Here is a 20,447-nt window from a genome sequence, read left to right as displayed (position 1 = left end):
GCGATCTCTTTACCGCTAGATTTGCGGATTGTCACTTTGATGAGACAGTCTTCTCATCGTTAGGGGGAGATAAGAACATAAATGTTCAACAGGAACGACAGGAATTGTTGTGGTCTGTCCCCGCTATGTCTCATCTCGATCCCCGTACCGCATAGTCCGAACTTGAAGTGCGAAGAATAATCGAGCTCCAAAACGTAGCAAACACTCTGCCTGATGGGTTTTCTGATGTTGCTAAAGTGACGAGATCACATATACCTGCTGCTAATGTGCCTGCAAGGATTGACGTCCCAAATACTGGACGTAATGCCGCTCCTGAGATACCAGGAGATGGCACCACTGCCTATATTGGTCGTGATGTGGCATCTATGGTCGTAGGTCCCGTAAGGAAGCGGGTAGACCAATGGGTTCGAAAGATTCTAGCCCTAGAAAGAGAGAGAATGAGGCACAAACAAATCCTTTGATCATCGATACTCAAAATTTGTCCCATGAGAATGTTCCGGATTATGGTTATGTCTAAGAGACATCTTTGAGGGACGCCTCAATGTCAGAACCTATCCCTGAAAACGTAGAGATCTCTGTAAATTACACTAGTGTACATGGGACGTGGGAAAGAAACTCTATCATCATTGATGATGTATTCACGTATTCAGTAGCGCGTGAGATTATTGAGACCGATGAAATCAAAGCTCGCTCCGTTGATGAATGCCAACGTAGAGCTGAATGGCCAAAATGGAAAGATACGATCTAAGCAGAACTTGATTCTCTAGCGAAGAGAAAGGTATTCGGGCCAGTTGTGCCAATACCGCCCAACACCAAACCAGTTGGTCAAAAATAGGTATTCATTAGAAAGCGTAATGAGAGAAACGAGATTGTAAGGTACAAAGCTCGCCTTGTGGCTCAAGACTTCTCACAACGCCCTGAAATCGACTACGAGGAGACATATTCTTTCGTAATGGATGTTATTACGTTCCGCTACCTTATTAGTTTGGTAGTTTCCGAAAAACTGAACATGCAGCTTATGGATGTGGTTACTGCGTATCTATATGGGGATCTAGATATAGAGATATACATGAAGGTCCCAGATGTACTTCAGTTACCTAAATCAAGAGGCTCTAAACCACGGAGCACGTTTGCAATAAGGTTGAAACGCTCACTATATGGATTGAAGCAATCCGAACAGATGTGGTATAACCATCTAAGTGACTACTTGATTGGGAAGGGATACGTTAACAATGAACTATGCCCATATGTGTTCATAAAAAGAACAAGTTCCAGATTTGCAATAGTAGCTGTTTATGTCGATGACATGAACATAATTGACACCCTTAAAGAGTTGAAGGAAACCGCTGAACACTTGAAATCCGAGTTTGAGATGAAAGATCTTGGGAGAAGACGATTTTGTCTCAGTTTGGAACTTGAGCACCGTGAAGATGGTATCATGATTCATCAATCAGCTTATACCCAAAAGATACTTAGACTTTTCAATACTGACAAAGTTAAGCCTTCAAGCACCCCAATGGTCGTTCATAGTCTTGATCCAAAGAAGGATCCATTTCGTCCAAAAGATGACGATGAAGATGTGCTAGAGGCCGAAGTGTCATATCTAAGTGTAATAGGTGCATTATTGTACTTAGCACAATGCATAAGACCGGACATCTCTTTCGTCGTGAACTTGTTAGCTAGATATAGCTCTGCACAAACACAACGCCATTAGATTGGTGTTAAAGATAACTTTCAATACCTAAGTGGTACGATTGATATGAACTTGTTCTATCCCTACAGAGAGACGATGGATTCGGACCCATCATATGTCAAGAACGCCACCAAAAGTGGTCTGCGTTCTCTCTCCCTATCCCAAAACGACATAAGTGTTTTGGAAGGTTTTGCTGATGCTGGGTACCTCTCTGACCCTCACAAAGGTTGTTCCCAAACTGTTTATGTATTCACCATGGGTAAGACCACGGTATCTTGGAGGTCTACTAAATAGACCTTAGTCGCTACTTCTTCAAATCATGCAGAGATTATTACTCTTCACGAAGCAATTCGTGAATGTATATGGCTTAGATCCATAGTTACGCATGTTAGAAGTAATTGTGGTTTGGAATCTACCACAGATGAGCCTACTAGCATTAACGAGGATAATGCTGCTTGCATTGAGCAAATAAAGCAAGGCTACATCAAAGGCGACAACATCAAGCACAAATCGCCTAAGTTCTTCTATAATCAGCAACAACAGAAGCTCCTCAAGATCAAAGTGAACCAAGTTCAATATGAGGACAATGTGGCAGACTTGTTCACTAAGTCATTGCCCAAATCCACGTTCGAGAAACATGTTGCAAGCATTGGCTTGCAGAAGTTATCTGAACTCCCATGATCGTAGTCATCAGGGGGAGACGCAGACATCAGGGGGAGATGTCTACATGTTGATCTCGAAACGTGAAGGGTGTGTTGTGCTCTTTTTCCCATTCAACCGAGGTTATTTTTGTCCACAGGGTTTTTGTTACTCGGCAAGGTTTTTAATGAGGCAACGAGAGAAGCACCACGTTTGGGCGACACAAGGGGGAGTGTTTAAGAAATCCAGTTTGTGTCTGGCCCAAACTCTAGGTTACTTGACCTAGTGGTAATAGGGTTTTAGTTAGAGATAATCTCGGAGAATCTTAGAGATTATCCATGTAATGTATGATTACCTTTTCTTGTAGAATTCACATTCTATACATTGTAATCCACTATATAAAGAGGCCCATATTATCAATGAGAACACACATCAATTCTCTCTCAAATATCGATTCCTTAGAACAATTTTCAATTTGTTTAATTGTATTTTCTCTTCATTTAAAAAAAAAAACAACAAATTAACGAATCAAAGGAAAAGAGATTTAAAGTTGAGGCTTCACTCACATTTAAAAAAAAATGTCACTAAGATGAACCAAAGAATTATCCATATTGAGAAATAAAAAATAATATTTTATGTTAGACAGTCAAGCGGCACTCTCCTCCCATAGGGTTTTGTCGAGCAAAGAGAAGACTTATGTTCAGGTTTCGGCGGTCTTCTAGCCTAGGCACGGTTGTTTTTTATTGGGTTGTTGCAAATTGGTACCTGTTTCAGTTTTCTCGATGCTTGGGGTGATTGGAATTTTGGGTGGGTCAGTTGCTTGCTTCTGACCGGTGTAGGAGATCGACGTTGCAGAAGCTAGAAACGTCGGGTCATTGGGGAGGAGTGCGATGCATCGGGTCTTTGCGTTTTCTGCCAGCTTGGACGGAACTTGTTTGGTGGTCTTGGCTATGGGCAGATTCAGAACCAGGCAGTGCATGATGCTATGGAAGGGACGCCCGTCGAAAGATCGGCCGGCGGCTGCAGCATGGCAGGAGACGACCTATGTTCCTGCTAGGGTTGTTTGTGTGTGGGTTTGGGCCTTTGGGCCTAGACTCACATATAGACTACTTGTGTGAAGACCTGTATTTTCTTTTATTTGATTTTGTAATTCTATATTTGTTCAATAATATGAATTATGAATTTTGGACTTGTTTCATATGTCGTTGATCGAGAAAATTGGTCTCGAACGATTTTTAATTTCGAAACGAACGTTATTTAGTGATTCACTAAAAATTGACTTTTATACATACGGAATTGAGAAAACTTCCTTCATAAAAGTTGTAGGGATCGTTGATATGAGTATGTGCATATGCGGAACGTGGAAATCGGAGTTCATATGAAGAAGTTATGAGGGATTCAAAATTTGATAAATTTCTATAAATATAGGAAAAATCGGGATTTATTTCGTAAATCCCAAATTTTCCCATTTTTACATTTCGGCGCCCAAAACTCTCCGTTCTCTCTCCTCCGCAACCCCCAGACCCGCGAGCCGAGCCGCTGACCCTACCCAGCCGGAAAACCCACTTCCCAGCGGCCGACGACTGAGGATTCGGGCCAAACCGATGCCCCTTACCGTCCGCAGCTGACCCTGGCGTCAGTTTCACCAGCCGAGCACCCCAGAAGGAGATCGAAGCCACCCTCAGTCACGCAATCGGGATCTGACCGGTTTTCCGGTCTCCGGCGACTTCCCGGCCGACTTCTCCCCAGAAGGAGATTGAAGCCACCCTCATACCCGCCTTGCATCACGATTTTACATGTGGAGCAAAAGGTCAACCATTGAAGATTGACAGCTCTAGTTGGATCTGGAAACGTGATCAGACGGCCAAAATTAATCCAATTTTCAAGCTTGATCTAGGACGATCTAGACCTCTTCTCGCTTAGCTCCAGGTATGAAAATTGCTCATCTCTTCAATACGAACAAGTTTGTAGTTGGTGACTTTTTCATTGGAGGTGGTTGACCGGCGTTGACCCGCTGTTGACCGCCCACTGCAGACGGCGCGTGGTGGCACATCCGACCATATTTTTGGGTTATGTTTTCAATTTATGAATCTACACATCCATATGATCGCTTTGATATATTATAGGGTCATTTTGGAAAAAGTTGATGCATGCTAGATTTACGGTTTTACACGTTATCTTCGGTTTGTGATCCATGAGGATTTGACTGTCAGATTTACTTAAATTTTTGATATGTTGATCTTAGAACTGTTCCGACGACTTTGTGTGGTCACAGATGAAGATCCGATCGTTGGATCTTCGTATAATTGAGAAATGACGATTCAAAAGGCGATCCGTGAGAATTCTACCATCAGATTTTCGTATAATTTTTTGAAGATGTTTATAAAGTTAATCGGGGAAGATCTGACCATTGGATCTTTGAATAATTTTGGTAGGATTATCCTAAGGGCAATCTGTGAGGATCCGACCGTTGGATCATCGTTTAATTTCAATCCAACTGTTGGATCATCGTTTAATTTAGAATCTGACCGTTGGATCGTCGTTTAAGTGTGTTTCATAAATAAGTTACTAAGTTAAGACCGTACTGGATTAGGTACTTGACGGTTTTGAGTTGACGAGCGATTTGGATTGATAGAAAACGCAGCTGGATTAGAGGTGAGTAATCTCATAATGTTCATTCACGAACGGAGTTACTTTTATAGTTTATAGGTTACATTTAACTGCAAACTATAGTTGGTATTAATAGGTATATATTCCTGCATGAATGTCTATGTGTGTGTGTGTATATATATATATATATATATTTACGTGAGATATATAATTGATTGGATGATTTATGTTGATGAAATGATATGCATGATTGTATTCTTGTTATTGTTTCGAATGTTTACTTTACGAGAAAGCAATATATTATAGAAATGTGTTGAGTTTTATTGTTTGAAAAGTATCGAGAGTTGAGTAACATTGTGAAGTCAAGCGTGACTTCTTTAAATGTTTTGATCTGTGAAGATCACTATGTCACGAGTGTGACCATGGCATATTATCAGTGAACCATGCCCTTGGGGGTTGTTAGTTGCTGATAGCGGTGAACCATGCTCTGAGGGGTTGTTGGTTACCGAATCATTGTGAGCCATGCTCTGCGCCGAGTTGTTGATTACGATCAGTTAGAGCTCTAGTCTGTCTGCCAAATGTTTAGTGGTCTTATGGGGGTAATGTCGAGGTTACTTGAGACTCATAAGTACGGGTTTTAAAAGAGAGTCTTGAGAGTATTCCTTCTTTTATATTTTTGTGTATTTTGGAGTTACTTGGTGTGAATTGATTTACCTTTGTTACCGGGTTTGTTGTGTGACAACCCGGTGCACTATTCCACCTTATAGGGGTTAATCCTACAGGTCAGGCTGATCGTGGCTGAAGCTGAGGTAGCTTGGGTGCAGCGGTACGGTTAGGAAACAAATTTTATTGGCTTTGCCATGATTATTACTTCCGCTATGTTATGGACTCTGAGGAGCCTTTTTCGTTTATTTTGTTGAGACAATTTAATTCATAAAATATGTAATATATAACTCTGTGAGCGAATATGTATTGTAGTGTTTGTTTCAGGGCATCAGTATTGTACTTACATGAGCATTGCTAAGCATAATTAGCTATAATGAGCTACGCTCACACTACCGCCAGCGGTACCAAAGACCATCAACGGTGTGACCCACGGAAACACCGCCAAGCAGGCTACCGCCTGAGCCCCGGCTTACCCCTAGAACACCGCTGACGGGTCGCGTCAAAATAGCATCAGAAGCTCCTGAAGCTGGGAACCTGAAGCATGTCAGTCCCACATTGAAAACATGGAAGAGGTCAGCCTCTTCTCCACCTATAAAAGGTCCATTCCCCTCTCCTCATTAATTACGCATTTACTACTTGTCTACTGTAATTCTGACAACATAAATACATTGACTAACTTAGGCATCGGAGAAGTGAAGACCGCCTTGTGCGGTCTCTCTTTGACGCCCTTTGTATTTCATTTGGCAGGTAACGGAAGTCACCAAATCCTTTGAGTAGCGGTCCGCCCATCGGACCAGCGTTAGTAAAGATTAGGCCACTACCAAATCTTAAGCATTAACATTGGCGCCGTCTATAGGAATCCTTGAACAAAAGGCCATCCCACCACAATCACCATGACTAGCGGTAGCGGGGAAAGCGCCCAGCAGCAAGCGGACCAATCCGCCGACCCCCACCCCACCAACCAAGCAACTAACGTTAATCCAATGGTAAACGTTAACCGCGCACTATTCAATACCCCAATAAACCCTGCGGCGGAGGCTCAGCCAGGCAGCAGTCGCCCGCCAGGACAGGACCTTGCCGCTATGTATGAGCTGGCACTGGCGGACCTCCACAAGTCAAATAGGAAGCCAAAGCCAGAGCATAGGGAGAAGGCCGAGGCCCAAAAGCAAGTGGCCACACTAATGAAAAGGGTACTGGAGGCGAACGCTAGCCCAATGCAGAGCGGGCAATCGCGGAGCACCAGACGTAGTCGACCCAATACCGACGGGTTGATACCCACACCAATCATGCCGATGCAGCTGCCGCTGAACCCACCAGAACTACTAGGAATAGGCCCACCTCCTCCACCCAGACTAATGTTAGAGCAAGAAGTGGAATCCCAACCGCACACTACTCGTTCCGCCGTTAGGGCTAGAACAGAAGGCAATCCACCTGTTCCCAGGCTGGAGTTGGTCCAGCGGAACCTTCAGGCGGGATCCGTTGACAGGACAACTACCCTAATCCTTGAAAAGATGTAGCAACTCGAGCAAAGACTAGCAAGGATAGAGGCAGGCGCCCCAGCGCCAACTCAAAATCCGCTGTTTACATCGAGACCTGGACCATTCACTGCCAGAATCTTGTAGTCCGTCAGGCCAACACATGCAAAAACACCGAAGATGTCCGAGTTCAACCTCCTGACAGACCCTTTTATCCACATGGACACCTTCAAAAAAGTAACAAACAACAAGGGCTTTGATGACGCCACCCCTTGCCACTTGTTTAGTGAAATGCTAGACAGCGAGGCAATGAGTTGGTTCTTTAAGTGCCCGCTGGGATCCATTGACTCGTTCCACTCACTATCACATGCTTTCCTCTCTCAGTTCATCCTGTTATCCGTCGGACACCACAACACAAGTTAGCTATTCAATGTCAAACAGGGTGCAGAGGAAACATTGAAGGCATTTGTTACAAGGTGACGAGCGGCGGCGTTTCAGTGCCACGATCTTGACAAAACAATGGCATTGGCAGCCTTCATGCAGGGACTCCTCAAGGGGCCATTTCTCTATCACCTCAACTATAATCATCCAAATGCTACATATGACCATGTCATGAGCGAGGCAGTCATCCATGCACAGGCGGAGTTCCTGACGTATGGAGAAACCCCACCACCTCAGCTAACGCCGGCAAAGACTGTTCAACCCTCTTCTTCTAGCCAGCAGGAAACAGCTAGCAAACCTCCTGCCACGCCGCCTAACGACAAGAAACGAGAATGGCAACAGGGTGGCTACCAGAGCAAGCTACAAAAGGATCAAAACTACCATAAGGGCAACCGCTCGACCCATGGGGATAACCGTAATAAGAAAATGGAATCTTCCCAGCGGTACGCAGTGGTCACTGTCCTCACGGCCTCGTATGATGAAATATACGATCAATGCAAAGACCAGATCCCGCCACCACCACCAAGGAAGTACCCAAAAGTGGGCAAACCAAGAAACACTGGCAAGTGGTGTAAATACCACGACGACAGCGGTCACAACACTAACAGCTGCAACGCTCTGAACACTTCAATCAAGACCTTATACCGTGACTGTAAGTTAGAGTAGTTCAAGGTGCGGCAGTCATCACCAGTGGTCGCAAGCATCGAGCCTATGCGTCGCATTAACACCATCGACAACGGTGCTCCGATCACCAACATGTCCCACAGGGCAAGAAAGCGTTATGCACGCGCCAACCACCCTAAGGAAGTTTGCAACATCCGCTACGAAAGATCTGCCAAACTCCAAAAATCTGGTTGGGAATCCTTCACCTTCTTAAAGGAAGAAGAGCGCGGAATACACCTACCCCACGACGATCCATTCTAGATCGATGCCGTGCACGACAAATGGTCAGTGGGAAGGGTCCTCGAGGACAACAGATCCGCTGTCAATGTCATCTTTAATGGATGTTACGACCAACTTCAGTGGAACAGAAAATACTCCAGGATCATGAGCCTTTGGTCAGCTTCTCCGGTGACGTCACGCAACCGCTCGGTTCTGACTACATGCGCCTAGTCCTTGGCACTAGCCCATGCACAGCGGAGATTCATACGGAATTCATTGTTGTCGATTACTTGAGTACATACAACGCCATCATTGGGTGACCGTCGCTCAACAAATTAAAGTGCATCACAGCAGGATATATGCTTCTCATGAAGTTCCCTACACCCAATGGGACAGGCTGTGTAAGGGGAAGCCAGCAGTTGGCACGAGAATGCTATTCTACAAATGTAGCCCGGTCAACTCGCCGCCATGAGATCCTAACAGTAGGAAACCACATGCCATCAACAAACATCTTTGAGGATACCAGAGAAGACGAGGAAAAATATGTAAAAAAGGAACCTGTCAACCCAGAAACATCCCTGAAAGTTATCAGCATCTCCGATGAGCACCCTGAGCAGACAGTCCTTATCGGCGCTCAGCTGGCCCCAGAAGTAGTGGCAGAACTCACGCAAGTCTTACGAGACAACGCCGCCGTCTTTGCTAGGTCATACGCTGACATGCTAAGCATCTCCCTCGAAATCATCTCACACAAATTGAGCATCAAACCATCTTTTTATCCAGTCAAACAACGGCGACGGGCCTTTGACGAGGAGAGATATCGAGCAATCAGGGAAGAGGTCGCCAGGCTCCAGAATATTAGATTCATCCGCCAAGTCAACTATCCCCAGTGGATCTCCAACCTGGTTATGGTAAAAAAGCCTAGCGGAAAGTGGCGGATGTGTGTGGACTTCAAGGCCCTCAACAAGGCATGCCTAAAAGATAGTTTCCCGCTACCCCGCATCGACCAACTGGTCGACGCCGCAGTAGGGCATGAGTTGTTCAGTATGATGGACGCTTTCTCCAGATATAATCAGATTAAGATGCACCCCGGTGACCAGGAACACACCACCTTCACTACCGACAAGGGCTTATACTGTTACAATGTCATGCCCTTCGGTTTGAAGAACACCGGTGCAACCTATCAGCGGTTGATGAATGCCATGTTCGCTAAACACCTTGGCAAGATCATAGAGGTCTACGTGGACGACATGTTGGTCAAAAGCATAAAAGCCAGCGGACACGTGGCAAACCTACGTATCATATTCGCCGTTCTCTTGGCTTATGGTATGAGCCTCAACCCAGAAAAATGTTTCTTTGGCGTCACCGCTAGCAAATTTCTGGGTTACATCGTCAATGAACGAGGTATAGAGGCCAATCCTGACAAGGTACAAGCCATCCTCAATATGACGGCTCCAAAATGGAAGGTGCACGTATAGAGCCTTCAAGGCAAACTAACCGCCCTCTCTCTGTTCATCTCCAGACTCACCGACAGGTGCCTCCCATTCTTCAAAGTTCCAAAGAGAACCCACAAGAAAGTAATCGACTGGACACCAGATTGTGAAGCGGCATTCTAGAGCTTGAAGGAATACTTGGCATCAGTCCTACTGCTTTCCATCCCTGTACCATGGGAGATACTGTACATCTACCTGGCGGTATCACCATCAACGGTAAGCTACGCCATTGTATGACGAGAGGGCCAGGAGGAGCTCCTAGTTTTCTACGCCGGCAGAGGCATGAACGGGGCGGAGACAAGATACACCCCCCTGGAGCAGCTCGCTCTTGGACTCATTGTCTCCGCTAGACGCCTTCGCCAATACTTCCAGGCCCACACCATTCATGTCTTAACAAACTAACCGCTAAAGCAGGTAATGCAAAACCCTGAACACTCTGGCCGCCTCAGCAAGTGGGCCATCGAGCTCAGCGAGTTTGACATTGACTACAGACCAAGAACCGCCATGAAAGGCCAGGCAATGGTAGATTTCATCGCTGAGCTCATTGAGCAGCAGGATGAACCCAACCTAGGGGTACAAGAGGCTAACACAGAAATGGTCACCTCTAAGGAACCAGCCCCCCAGCAGCGGTCAGAGTGGAACCTCCATGTGGACTGCTCAGCATGTGCCAAGGCCTGCGACGCCGGAGTCATCTTGACAGGACCAGAGGGACTAAACGTGGAATATGCGCTGAAGTTTAATTTCAGAGCTTCCAACAACATCGCGGAGTATGAAGCGCTCATTGCAGGCTTACTCCTAGCCATTAACTCAGGCGCTGACGACGTCAACATATTCAGCGACTCCCAGCTAGTCGTCAACTAGATCAACGACACTTTCCAGGCCAAAGACAAACAGTTAGCGGTATATTTGGGATACGTCAAGACACTTCTCAGGAAATTCAAATTCCACACCATTACACAGATCCCCAGGGAAAAGAACTCCAAGGATGACTCATTGGCAAGATTGGCAACGACCCAACCATACTAAAGCCCAGCGGACACAAGGGTGGAATGCCTTGACAAGCCAAGCATTACAAAAACCCTAGCGGAAATCTTCAACATTGAGGTCAATCCCGGTTGGATGGATGAAATCATCGAATACAAGCACAATGGGACACTCCCAGCTGGTAAGGTGGAAGCACGACAATTGAAGCGGAGAGCAACCCACTATAATATCCAGAATGACAAACTCTACCTCCAGGGGTTCACAAATCCCAACCTCCGTTGCTTGACCCCAGAGGAGGGAAAGGCCGTACTGGCAATGATACACGCAAAAGAATGTGGAAACCACTCGGGCGCCTGATCTCTGGCCAATCGCACAATACAACAAGGCTATTTCTGGCCCACGCTTGGTGACGACACTGGGAAGGTCTCCAGGTCTTGCCACAAATGTCCACAATACGCTGACCTTCCCCATGCCCCGGCGGAACCACTGTCAATTATAATTGGCCCATGGATCCACTCCATGTGGGGCTGGACTTGCTTGGAAAATTCCCCACCGCCAAGGGCCAATTCAAGTACATCATTGTCGCCATCGACTACAACAGCAAGTAGATAGAGGCGAAACGGATGACAGCAATAACTACTGCCAAGGTAACTCACTTCCTCTGGAAGAACATACGGAGTCCCTCACACCATCATCACAGACAATGGCACACAGTTCAACAACAAGGAACTCATATCCTTTACCGACAACCTGGGCACCAAAATGAGCTTTGCATCTGTCGCTCACTCGCAAACCAACGACAAAGTCGAAGCAGCAAACAAGATAATCAAGAAGTTGCTAAAAAAGAAGCTCGACGATGCCAAGGGTTTATGGGCGGAGAAGCTCCCGGAAGTACTCTGGGCCATTAGGTGAAACACCATTCTGTATGATGTTCGAAACTGAGGCCGTCCTACCTATCGAGGTCACCCAACCTACTGCTAGGGTCGAGGGCTATCGCTCTGAGACCAATGGCGAGGGTATCAGCCTCGACAAAGACCTCCTCGAGGAGAAATTACACAAGGCCCATTTGCACAACTTGCAAAACAAACAGCGGGTATCACATTCCTACAACGCTAGAGTTAAATCCCGAAACCTCCAACTGGGGGACTGGGTCATGAAGCAAGTCATTCCACCGCCAACAGCACTCTGCCTAACTTGGGAATGACTATACAAAATAGTAGAGGTCGTCAGCCCTGGCACCTTCTATTTAATGGACAAGGATGGTGTCACAACGACCCACCCTTGGAATACCGAGCACCTTTAGTATTATTACAAATAGTCATGCCGCTACCCTAGAGCATCTTGACTTAGCTAAATTTTTGTTCAATATTTAGCTAAGGGAAGCTACCCAACGGGTACAACCCCGCTTTTGTAAACGCTGATCTCTCAACTATCAATGAAATGAGGAATTATTCAAACCATTGTCACCAAGTCCAGCACAAGTCAACTGGCAACGCCAACAATGTTCAGCAGACCATGTCCGCTACATCGTGCACTTGGAGAAATTTTAATTCCTTTAATGTTTCATTGATTGAAAAAAGCACGTCAAAACTCTAGTGGTATACCAACATTCAAACAACAAAACCATGCACAACTTTAATGGATAAAAATACTTCTATTTAGGGTTGAGACTCCCCGCCCAAAAAATATTGTTAGGTACATACAAAAGAAAAGCCTCAGCGGCAACAAAAAAAAAAAAAGGCAACAAGAGCAGCGGCAGTTTTCAGGGATTGTCTGGAGAGGGTTTGTCTTGAGCGGGATTGGCACCTTCGCGCTCATTTGATGGTGGAAGAGCCAGGCGGCTTGTCTGGTCAGACCCTCGAGCAGTTGGACTTGGCGTCTCGATGGTACCATCCGGCAGGGTGTGCGCCGCCAAGACGTTGGCCCTGGAGACCTGAGACTGGGTAGGCACTGGAGTCCGCTGAGAGTCCTCCTCTAGATCATGCCCACTCTCTCCGCTACAGGAGCGCGCCCCACTTCACTCATCAGCGGTGGGCTCTCCTGCCTGTACTGGAGGCTGCCTCAACGAACTTGCGGGTTGAGATGCTTTGACCCAGTTGATGGCACCCTTCTGCTTCAACAGGTTTAGGTTGGCAGAGGCACCAGCCTTCTGCGCATCCGTCATATCTTTCTTATACTCCACTGATTGCTTGAACGCCGCCACAGCTACAGCCTCCGCGCGGTTTCTCTCTGCTTCTAGCCGAGCAACCTCGTTTTCCAGCTTCTTCATCTCAATTGAATTAGCGGCAGAATCCCGCTAAAGGATCTCAACCTTTTTAACCTTTGCCGCCAGTTGATCCTTCAACAAGGATATATCTTGCCCCAGCCGGGACACGTGGTCATTTCGCTTGAGGTCTCGCTCGACGGCGACATTTAGCTTACCGCGAGCCGAGAACCGCTAGCGCCTCTGTGATGCCCCGGAAATTCGTAATTATTTTCCGAGGATTTTCCGGAATTAATTTTATAACTATTGGACGGTTTCGTGGCTCGTGGATGGAGCGGAAGTGTTTCGGGCGAATAATTAATTGAAGAATATGGTTTTAGGGGGGTTGCCAAAGGTTGACTTTTTATTCGTTGGGATTCTCTGAAAACTTCCTTCACGAAAGTTGTAGAGCGCGTCGATACGAGTTCGTGGACATGTGGAACGCGGAAATCAGAGTTTGTATGAGAAAGTTATGGCCATTGGAAGGAATTTCCATTTTGGTATAAATAGAAGTTTCCCAAGTTGGAAACTTACTATTTTCATTACTTCCATTTTCGGAAGTTTACTTTCTCTCTCTCTTCTCTCTCGGCTGCACCTTCAGAATCGAAATAATCCGACTGACCCGACCCGTACCCGGTCGATCCGACCCGACTTTTCCGGCGAACTGTGGCGGTCTCCGGCGACGAAACTTTCCAGATAGGATCGTCTCCTCCGTCTGGTCGTCCCTCTGGTGTCCTCTAGCGCCGATTCTCCTCCACGGCGGCGCTGCAAGGCAGTTCAGTTTGTGGATTTCGGACCCGGTCGGAATTCCTTGTTCCGACGTCGGCAAGGCTTCAAGTCTTCTTGGTTGAACTCAGAGCGGCCTCATCGATCGATCCTTGGTGGTTGTTTGGATCGATTCACGTGAAACTTCGATCAACTCGGATTGGATTACTGTTCACGGCTTGTGAGGTAGTTTTCGACCCCTTATGCGTGTTTTCTGACTTCGAGCTAGTTATGAGAATTCACAAGCATGCTTAGATGAAGAACTTTGATGTTGGGAGTTTTGTGAAATAATGAGTTTTTGGCCGGCGGCGGTGCACCACCGTCTGTGGTGGCGTTCCGGCGGTGTTCCGGCCACTTAAGGAACTATTTTTGGTATTATATATGTTCTACTCGTTGATACGAGCGTTTCGATATATAATATGTAAATTTTGGAGTTCGTATGGAATTGTTATGATTTTAGCAGTTTCATACCGATCGATTTATTCGATCCTTGAGGATTCGAGCGTCCGATCGACTTGTGGTTTGGTCACATCGATTGTGGACGTATTCCGGGGACTTTGGGAGGTCTCGGATGTGGTTTCGCCTCATTTGGCGTCACCTTGGGAATTTTGGTTCGATTTAGGGTTTCGAACGTTATCCCTTTTGATTCGTTGACTGAATGAGAGCTGTAATTCCTTAGGTACGTGACGTAGTACTCCTCGGACGGCTATTTTGTGGATTGGCTGCCTTGTTCTGTATTGAAGACGCAGCGGGAGATTCAAGGTGAGTAATCTCACAAGGTTCATTAGTGAACGAATTTCCGTTATCGTTTGTTGAGTATGATCGATATGTGTTATGAGCAGGATCGATATTTGTTATGAGTATGATCGATATGTGTTATGAGTAGGATCGATATTTGTTATGAGTATGATCGATATGTGTTATGAGTAGGATCGATATTTGTTATGAGTATGATCGATATGTGTTATGAGTAGGATCGATATTTGTTATGAGTATGATCGATATGTGTTATGAGTAGGATCGATATTTGTTATGAGTATGATCGATATTTGTTATGAGCAGGATAATATTCGTTATGAGCAGGATCAATATTTGTTATGAATATGGTCGATATTTGTTATGAGCATGACTACCCTATTGTCTTGGAGTTATTAGGTTAACTACGACTATAGTTGCTATTGTGGCATTCTGAGTGGATGATTATGTGTGCGTATATATATATTATGGGATGTATATATATACATATGTATTCATGTATTGGTGGGTTCGTGATGAATCTATGTGATGATCGCTATCTATGTGATGACTGGCGATATTTGCGTGAATCTATGTGATGACCAGCGAAATCTATGTGATGATCGCTATCTATGTGATGACCAGCGAAATCTATGTGATGATCGCTGTCTATGTGATGACCAGTGAAATCTATGTGATGATCGCTATCTGTGTGATGATTGGCGAGATCTGCGTGAATCTATGTGATGATCCTTGAAATCTAGGTGATGATCAGTGTGATGATTGCTCAGTAGCGGAGCTGAGTTGTTATTAAGTTAACAAAGATCGAGAGGACTGCTGTGATAGTTGGGGTTACCTACGGACGTTAGAGTGTAGGATTACTACGATTTGAATTACTTGACTTAATGTGACCTCCTGAACTAAATTATATGCAGGGGTTACTATGATTTGTTTGGCTTGTTTTGATATGTGATTGCCTTGTTTCTTCTTGATTGTATTGATTGATGGTTTGATTTATCTTAAGAGCATAGTGGTGACTAATTGTACTCTGTGTTGAGGATAGGAAGGTGACTCTTTGATTTTCACCTTTGATGTCATGTTGATGACAAAAGCTCCTAGGGGAAAATGGGAAATGAGTGTGATTATGAAATTCGCCGTAGTGCGTTAGGATGGCGTCAAACATTGCTTGAAGAAGTCTTGTTTGACCTAAATTTGTGTAATTGGATGCTAGGATTGAGGTTATGAGCAGGAGGCTTTTGTGAAATTTGTGTAATTGGTTTTGAGTTACTCATACGAGCTTCATAAGCTTACCGGGTTTTGTTGTGTGGAAACCCGGTGCACTATTCAATGGAATGGTGTAGGGGTTAATCCTGCAGGTCAGGGAAATTGTGGCTGAAGCTGAGGTGACGCTTTTGCAGCTTTACGGTAGGAAGCCATCTTTGTGACTTTACCGTTGATAAGGACTTCCGTTGTATAGTTACTTTGAGCTGCATTTACGTTTTATTTTGTTGTTGACAATTTAATTCGTAAGCATTGTAATATATACTCTATGGAGCGAGTGTATGTTAACTTTGAGGGTTCAGGGCATCAGTATGTACTTGGTTAAAAGGAAAAAGATTCCAAGTATTTTGTATTGATGACTGAACGTTCACGCATGTATAATTATGGGATTATATATATCGATTTTCTTGTGTGTAAAATCAGGGGCGTGACAGCCTCTATTATTCGTTAGCCTCTCCTTGCGGCTATTGCGAGCGTCGGCATCCTCCCTTGCCCTAGAACTCTCTGGTCGCCCACCTCTAGCCATGGCTACTTCCCAGGGTATGGTTTGTAAGGGTTCGATGTCTAGCGGTTCCAACAGTGAGGTTCCTGCAAGAGTAGACGGAAGCAACAACGAATCAATAAATACCCTATACGCCACGCTGAGCGACACGTCAGACCCGGAATCCTCACTGCTCGAAATCTTTACGAAGCTAGCCATCACAAACCCTAAAACCCAAAACCAGTCAGTTCACACAAGATCTAGGCTATCGCCGTGACAATTTTCATCCAAGAACATCAAGAACAATTACCCAGAAATAACCAAAACATGAACACAAACCCAGATTCGACCCAGCACCTATACGATCAACCCAAATTCGACCATCTAGCAAATCCCTAAGCATCAACTCTCTGTAAAGCACCAAAGCCCACCCCCAAAATTAGTTTTACACCCTCACAACACACCAGGGAAGACCGAGATCACCCCAAACAGAAAATCCAGAAAGTGATAGAAAGCAATAAAACAGAGAACCAAATCACTAACCTTTTGGTATGGGAGTTCTGGAGCGTTCGGAATGTGTGTCTTCACTTCAAGGAATCTCTCTTTCACCAGACGAGGCTATCACCAGATTTGCAGAACACACTCCTCGAGTATCAGAGAACAAGGCTTGACGACGGTGATGAATTGGATTTGAAGTGAAGGTAATGTCAAAATCACTGTGATTTCCCTCTCTTTTATGTCAACATCAAACAAATCTAGGCCGTCCGCCGAAAAACGACGTCGCACGACAATCGTACATGTGCCCCACACTTGCACTTACTTTCCGGATTAACCGAGGCGTCGTCTCGGTTACAAAATCAATAATTACTCGCAGTAATGGCGAAGAGACGGGCGTACTGAAGAGTCGACACACTTCAAGGAATCTCTCTTTCACCAGACGAGGCTATCACCAGAATTGCATAACACACTCCTCGAGTATCAGAGAACAAGGCTTGACGACGGTGATGAATTGGATTTGAAGTGAAGGTAATGTCAAAATCACTGTGATTTCCCTCTCTTTTATGTCAACATCAAACAAATCTAGGCCGTCCGCCGAAAAACGACGTCGCACGACAATCGTACATGTGCCCCACACTTGCACTTACTTTCCGGATTAACCGAGGCGTCGTCTCGGTTACAAAATCAATAATTACTCGCAGTAATGGCGAAGATACGGGCGTACTGAAGAGTCGACACAGTTCCAATCACTAACCCAATACATGGCGGCCACATGTTGAGTGCTACCAGACGAAGCGTCTAGCCAAAGTAATCATCAACCACAAGGCCAAACACACCAATCGTCGAGATAGTATCCGCTAGGCGCAACTCCGCTAGTGGAACTTCTCCCTTTTCATCTTGCAAGCACGAAGTCTCCTCTAGATGCAACTCCGCTAGCGGAACTTCTCCCTTTTCATCTTGCAAGCGAGATAGTCTCCGCTAGGCGCAACTCCGCTAGCGGAACTTCTCCCTTTCCATCTTGCAAGTGCGAAGTCTCCGCTAGGTACAACTCCGCTAGAGAAACTTCTCCCTTACCATCTTGCAAGCGCGAGTCCCTGCTACGCGCAACTCCTCTAGCGGAACTTCTCAGCTAAGCGCAACACTGCTAGCAGATGCTTCTCTCAAACAAGTCTCTACGACACATCTTTCCGCCTACTCTCAGCGGAGGGATTACCGCCAACGGCGGTTCTCGAGACAACTCCTCACATGGATAACGACCGTCACGCGGCGTTGCAGTCACACCAGTCCTCCAGGACAAGGGGACAAGTCAACAGTCTTCGACGGCCCTGATAAGGTACGTTGACCTCCGACACTTGGGTATCAAAGATTGGGCTAGCTACCCAACACCTTCTGCTCAGCGCAGCTTCCCCTCAACAAACAATTTACCAGCCAAACGGAAGTCTATCTTAGCCAGGCAGTGGGGGACTCCCTGAGGGGCCCGGCAGGGGCCCACCCAAAAGGGTATAAAGCGTTTGCTCAACAAATCCATGGCTGACAACGCACTAATGCTAATTATGCTTTTGCAAGTCTAGCGGAGGCAACGCTTCAGACCGCTGTGCAACTCTCCAACCAAGATTGCCCTCCTTGACTGGGGACTTGAGGGACTTGTACTTACATGAGCATTGCCAAGCATAATTAGATATAATGAGCTACGCTCACACTACTGCAAGCAGTTTCAATGACCATCAACGGTGTGACCCACGGAAACACCGCCAAGCAGGCTACCACCTGAGCCCCGGCTCACCCTCAGAGCACCGCTGACGCGCTGCGCCAAAATAGCATCAAAAGCTCCTGAAGCTGGGAACCAGAAGCATGTCAGTCCCACATCAAAAACATGGAAGAGGTCAGCCTCTTCTCCACCTATAAAAGGTCCATTCCTCTCTCCTAATTAATTACACATTTACTACTTGTCTACTGTTATTCTGTCAACATAAATACATTGACTAACTAAGACATCGGAGAAGTGAAGACCGCCCAGCGCGGTCTCTCTTTGATGCCCTTTGTATTTCATTTGACAGGTAGCAGAAGTCACCAATTCATCTGAGTAGCAGTCCGCCCATCGGACCAATGTTAGCAAAGATTAGGCCACCGTCAAATCTTAAGCATTAACAAGTATGTACTTGGTTTAAAAAGAAATTTTTTTTCCAGGTATTTGGTATTGATAAATGATTATTCACGAATATATAATTATGATATTATATATATTGATTTTTATTTGCTTGAAAATCGGGGCGTGACAACTTGGGCCTAATTCATGGGCTTTCAAGGAGGGTGTCTTGCCACCCTCATTGATCACTTAGTAATGGGAGTGGGCTTGGCCTAAGAGGTGGACACTCTTGGGCATTTGGGCCAGCATATGGTCCATGACCAATTGTTTTCAGATCAAGACTGCTATGGGAGTTGGTAATAATCTGAAATAAGATTGATAGTTTTTCAAGCGACTTATGGATAATGAATTGCTCCTATTTGTTTGCTAGGAAGTAGCTCTCTTTTGGTACCACAGTTGCACGCCTAGCTAATGGGGATGCTAGTCAATGATTTTGCCCTAGAAGACACATAGTTGTTCTTTGTTTATGGGTTTGCTTTACAAAGCGGGCTCAAATTGACTTGTAATGAGTTTACATTGATTAGATAGAAGCTTGGTCGTTACCCCGCCATTTTTTGTCTTCTAAGTGTATGTTAAACTCTTGCTTGTTGGCTGGTCATCTAATGCAATGAACCTTTGCTTCAAAAAAAAAAATTATCCATATTTAATCATCTTATATTGTTACAGCCTTACAGGGTAAAATAGATAAACAAAGTAATGAGAGGTAGAGCTCTTTCAAAATCAACAAAAATTTGGTTAGACATTTAGTAATTAACATTTCATAAACGTCTTTGTTTTTTAATGGTTTTCACATTTCCAATAGTTGTTCAAATTTTGCTCTAAAGACACTAATAAAAGGTTTGGCATAAGAGGACTGTGATAATAAGATGATTATGCAGCAAGATATAAATTTCAGAACTTCAAAGCCAATCAAGAACATGGCAATATATAGACACCAGATTTAATGTGGAAACCCTTCACTGCGAAGGGAAAAAAAACCACCAGACAATCTCCGAACAACTTGCACTATGAAAATGGGATTACAACCACCAATCTCTTTAGATCACTAGAGAAATCATCTCACAAAAGAAACACTCTTGAATACACTCTTACAAGAAGGCTGTAAAAGAAGAATTGTTTTACTTCTCTTCGTTTACAATGAACACTCACTCTCAAGTCTCAACAATATGTGCATGTACAAGAAGCATATCTCTGTTCCTGTACCTGAACAACTATTACAGAGGAGCTGTCGGCCTCTTTCGGTCAGAGATTGTAACCCAAAACAACTCTTGTTCTTCGAATGCATAATTAGTATGCAAGAAAATATGTCTCCGTTATTTCCATTCCAGTTTGTGTGTCAAAGTCTTGTTTTGTTCGTGCAAGTTCTGAATGGCATAGTTCTTAGTTCCGAACAACATAGATCATGTTGTCATTCAATTA

This window comes from Rosa chinensis, chromosome 5, assembly GCF_002994745.2.
Source record: "Rosa chinensis cultivar Old Blush chromosome 5, RchiOBHm-V2, whole genome shotgun sequence".
NCBI lineage: Eukaryota > Viridiplantae > Streptophyta > Magnoliopsida > Rosales > Rosaceae > Rosa > Rosa chinensis.
This window is presented reverse-complemented; position numbering follows the sequence as displayed.